General features: G+C 33.1%; 1 long non-coding RNA gene across 11 annotated transcripts; it reads left to right on the top strand.

Annotated features, from left to right (window-relative positions):
• The first annotated feature begins 2,061 nt into the window (after positions 1-2,061).
• LOC139899017 (uncharacterized) lies at positions 2,062-4,805 on the top strand. 11 transcript variants are annotated; one of them, XR_011777272.1, is made up of 6 exons: positions 2,065-2,310; positions 2,394-2,498; positions 2,613-2,685; positions 2,826-3,467; positions 3,686-3,773; positions 3,988-4,805. It is a non-coding gene; the product is annotated as an uncharacterized lncRNA (long non-coding RNA). The 11 variants fall into 11 exon arrangements; XR_011777276.1 differs by having other exon boundaries at positions 2,826-4,314; positions 4,479-4,565; positions 4,650-4,805; XR_011777269.1 differs by having other exon boundaries at positions 2,062-2,310; positions 2,826-3,118; positions 3,263-4,805.
• Positions 4,806-5,171: the final 366 nt, after the last annotated feature.

Genomic DNA, 5,171 nt, shown 5'->3' with positions numbered 1-5,171 from the left:
CTCCTGGGAAAGTGCTTATCGTGTGTGGTCGCCAAGAAAAAGCCGTGCGCCTGCGGGCAAAGCGGACAATATTGTGGTCATGTTAAGCTGGGGTGTTACAGAATGGTATCAGAGCCACTCATGTGATGTTGGGGGTGGTGGGGTAAACCTCATCGAGGACGATGAGTCCCTGAGGGGGGGGTGAATGTAACACCCTAGGCAAATCCCACATCGCCCACGGACATGAGTGATCATGGGATTATAAGGTAATATTCACGCTTAAATGACACAACGCGTTTTGGGATCACAGGCTGAGTAAAAGTGCGAGTACGTTATGGTTAAGCGTGCTCGGGCGAGAGCACTACCAGGATGGGTGACCTCCTGGGAAAGTGCTTATCGTGTGTGGTCGCCAAGAAAAAGCCGTGCGCCTGCGGGCAAAGCGGACAATATTGTGGTCATGTTAAGCTGGGGTGTTACAGTACTAATTTAATATATGTTTTGTGTTTTTTAATATTAAATTAAATTATTATTACAATATTGAATATCAACATTTATATTAATTTTATTGCTTAATTTGTGTTTCAGATAATGAGTGTTTTAATTTAAGAGAAATACTGTTTGGTAATTTTACTAATGGAACTTACAACAATATGAACGGCATTTACAATCCAAACAGAGATCGTATTGGTATAGTCGATTAGGATGCACTTAAAACATATCTAGAGCATCTACGCATATTACCCGAAATTCAAGACCAAATTCTTAAATTAGTAGATTCATATGAGAGGTAGGTATAAATTTCAGTTTTGAGAAATTCTATAAATAAAATATTGTTTAAACATACTTAGAAAATTGCAGGAAACTTATATTGGGTGGTGTTGATTTCGGGAGTTTGAGGTATGATTGGGCGAAGAAACAACCATGGTGTTGGAGTTCTAAACGACGGTGATGGAGTTCTAAACGACGAATGGATTTCCTCCTATGGCAAAATCTTAAAAATTGTCATCCAAATTGTGTTAAATTTGCTCCTGGTTCAACCTGGGACGTGCTTTTTAGACAAGATATTATCAATGATATGGAAGCGGTAGTGCAAGGAAAGAAGGTGTATGCCATGTCTGATCCCGGACAGTTTATGCGATTTTTAAAGAATCTTTTCAACCACCCAATACTTGGAAAAAATAAGATACTTGCTCCTCTACCTCCTCTACCTTGAACCCGCCCCCTAATATGGGGACAAAGGAACTTACTCCAGACGAGGTTGACAACTGTGTCCGGTATGCTTATCCTGAGTTTCTTTTTGCAGTTTATAAGGTGGTCGAGTCTTACCGACATCTGGTTTCAAATAAATTCGGATTGCATGGTTATTATTTTACTCCTAAGTAGATGTGATGAACAATATTGTTGTTATTAGTTATGAAGAAATTTTAAGCTTTTGATGTATATATCAAATGCATTTATTATTCAGCTATTTTTTTTTTAATAAGCGAGGAAACTCTCCTATGAACGAGCATATTGGCTCCCCCATAGAAGGTAAAACATCGGGTAATCAAGCCTCCCGAGCACGGGTAATCAAATGCATTTATTATTCAGCTCTTGTTGTTAATATATATGATGATGAAACTTGATGTATATTAATCAAATGCATTTATTATTAAGCTCTTGTTGTAAATGTATATGATGATGAAACTTTAAGGTTTTGATGTATATACATTTTTCTTTCTTACGTTATTTTGTACACATGTCAAATTTAAAATTTGGAAGTCAAACTTGCCTGTTGTTTTTGTAAATATTAAATAATGTTGGCTAAAATTGCGCTCATTTTATTTCATGGTGATGGCTTGTAGCATCTATTCTAATCTAATATTTGGCTAATGAGATGATGTCATAAAAAAGGTTAACTTATGCTTAAAAAAAAAATCAAAACAAAAAACAAAAAAGGAGAAGCAAGGATGATGATGTCATAAAAAAATTTATTTTAGAATTAAATTTAACATATTCTATTAAAAAAAATCTAAAAAAATTATTAAAAGGAAAAAACTACACGCATGCTTCATTATTCCAAGACAAATCAGTATTTTCCATTGCCCTAAATTTATACTCCCTATATTGCACGCCAGATCTCTTCAATTTAATTTTTGAATACATCTGCATCTCTTTGTTCATTTGACCCTAAACCCTAATTTTATTACAAATCAAAAAACACTTAAATCACTTAATGAGTTCCATCTACAGTCACCATCTCCGCCATCATCTCTTCATTTCCTTCTTCTTCTTTGGTTTCAGCTTCAATGAAAAGGCCGATTGTAATCAAGATTTCTTCATATTCAACAGGTATTTTTCTCATTTACGATTTTGGTTCCTATCTAATATTCTTCTACTTTCTTTTAACAGTTGTTGGAATTGTTAATTTTTAGGGTTTAAATCCGTGAATTTACGGTAGAAGTATCAATTAAAATCAAACTATAGGCTCTTGAAATTCATATCGACAATTATGCAGCAACGCTGCAGATTCCTTCCAGGTACAAGGATGCATCTCTGCTCTTCATCTCCCTCTTCTCGATCTTAATCATCTCCCATTTGTTAATTTCTTTTTCGATCTTAATCATCTCCCATTTGTTAATTTCTTTTTCGAGGATTTGATGATTTCGTGAGATGAGCAAAGAACGGCCAGAATAGGAGCTTGATTCCTTTATTTGGATTGTTGAGGTATATATTATATCTATCATTTGTATCAGTAGATCTATTGTAATTCAATTTTGTTCTAAAAGTATTAATCATAAATATGTAATTGGGTGTTTGTCACTAAAATTTCAAAATCCTCATCTTTATCATTTTTGTATTTACAGATGCATAGAACAGGTCATCTGAAAACTTAATTTTGGGTTTCTTCGACTGAACTTGTGTTTTCCTTGGTTTAATTGATCTATTCTTGAAAGTAATTTTTCATTATGTTTAGTTTATACTTACTTCTTTGTCTTCGATTTATTATTGGACCATCTATTAATTACTCTCTATTTAAGTTTTATTCACTCTTATTTCTTCATATTCAATTGTAATTGTTTTACTGCAAGAAGATTACAGATAGGATGTATCTGGCATGCTGAATTTTTCTTTCGATCGATTCTTTTGGGTCCAATAGGTAGTAAGATGGATTTTTCAATATGAGGCTAGATTTTGTTTTTAGCTTCTTTGAGATTTTAAACAAAAAATAACTTTGTTAGTCTCTTATAATTTTTTTTTGTTTGAATAATTCTTTTTCTTTTCCGCTTTTAAATTGATGCAGGTTTGGACTGATCTTCTTTAACCATCATCTCCATTTTATTAAAAAAAAGATATATTTTCGATTTATACAAGGACCCTTGGCAAGACCCAGATTCACTTGGATATATTTACGGCAAGACCCAGATATTCATGGCAAGACCCATAAAATTTCATCAATGAGGTTCCTGGTTTCAAGTTCACAAGCAGGGCTAAAAGGTCTCCATCAGGTATGTATGACTTACTTTAATGTCGTTAGATGTATAACGCTTTCAAAATCTAGCTGAACAAAACAACTAACCCAAATTGTGTGCTTCTGTACACATATAAAAACTGTTCAAATGTGTGTGCTTCCGTGTGCTTTTAGACATCGTGCATATTGCTTAGGAATTTTCCAAGTAGTCTTGGGAATATTTAATCATGCTTATAAACCCTAATATTTTTAAAGCATGGAGATGAAGGGCAAGGGGATATGTTAAAAAGACTGAAGTTGGTTCTTTAAAGCATGGAGATGAAGATAAGAACACATCATCACAGTATGTGAATTCTATTTATTCTTCAACTTTTGGTAAAAAAAAATAGACTAACATGCTACTTTTAATTTAGTTTTGAATATATAAATCTTGACCCATGTTAGTTTTCTTATCATTAATTTTGTAGCCATCTGAATTTTTAGATTTTTTGGTAGTCCTATATTGCGTGCGCTATTCTCTGTTAGTGTTTCATTTGACCCACTTATTTTTTCTTCAGGTGATATATCTACGAGACACATCCCCCACTTCCGATTCACTTTTGAAAAGGAATAACCTCTTAATCCTCTGTTTAGTTTTCTGGTCTTATTAAATTACTAATACTCTGTATCATTTTGTTAGTATTAACCCTTTAGTATTGTGCTTTTTTCTGTATACAAGATCATATTACATAGTGATAATATTTTGTGTTCTAATGTACATTTATGCATGTTATTCCTACATTTTCATGTATTGAACGTCATTATATCATTACTATGGATGCTTGTCATATTCTCACGTACTATTACAGAGGAGATAAAAGTGACGCCAAACTTCTGCCATTCAGGTAAATATATTCCCGAGTTCATGTGATTGAGATCAAAGTTCATTATTTGCTATAGATAATATAAGTGCATGACAACAATTATAAGCTTATGCGAGAGTTCCATTTTTTGTGGATCATTGTCTTTATTTGATACTGATATCACGACCTCATATATTTGTCAATAGTGTTTTGGTTATGGTAGCAAAAGGGTCTTTGAGGTTTGAACATAGGTTAAATGAAGGGGTCGTTTGGTAATTTGAACCCATTCATAAGTAAGTGGGTCAAAATTGTCACTTCTAAGATCATGATTGTTTTGTTAGTCAAATACTCATCAATCTTGGTTTGATTCGTTGCAGGAGTAAGGGTAAATATTTCATGGAAAGAACATAAATTAATCAGAAATACGTAAGAAGTATGATTCTTTCTTACTCTTATACTCTTATGTTGTATGACTTCTTTTTATATGGAATTAACTGTAAGGGTGTAATGTTATAAGCCATTACTACTCATATTCACACGCAAATATGGTGAGTATTGTCTTTTGTGGTTTAATGTTACCTTTTGTATTTCTTAGTCGGAATCTGTGGTTCTACGGGTCATTAAACTAAATGACTAGCATTTACATTTACTTAATACCTAAACATATCATTAAAATATTTCGTTTAAAAAACCCGTGATTTCACGGGTCATTTCACTAGTTTTTAGGTTATTCTACATTTGGGTACTAATTTTTGATGGTTTCTTGTTATGAGTATATTAACCCACTTATTTTACCACCTTTGCAATTATAAATAAAAGGACAGAGACGTATCATAACCTCTTGCAAACCCAAATCTCCTTGCTTAGTGTAGCAGAGAACATCATTACTTATTTTATCA

This window comes from Rutidosis leptorrhynchoides, chromosome 3, assembly GCF_046630445.1.
Source record: "Rutidosis leptorrhynchoides isolate AG116_Rl617_1_P2 chromosome 3, CSIRO_AGI_Rlap_v1, whole genome shotgun sequence".
Classification (NCBI taxonomy): domain Eukaryota; kingdom Viridiplantae; phylum Streptophyta; class Magnoliopsida; order Asterales; family Asteraceae; genus Rutidosis; species Rutidosis leptorrhynchoides.
Note: the sequence above shows the minus strand (reverse complement) of the source record. Positions and strands in the feature narration are given on the sequence as shown.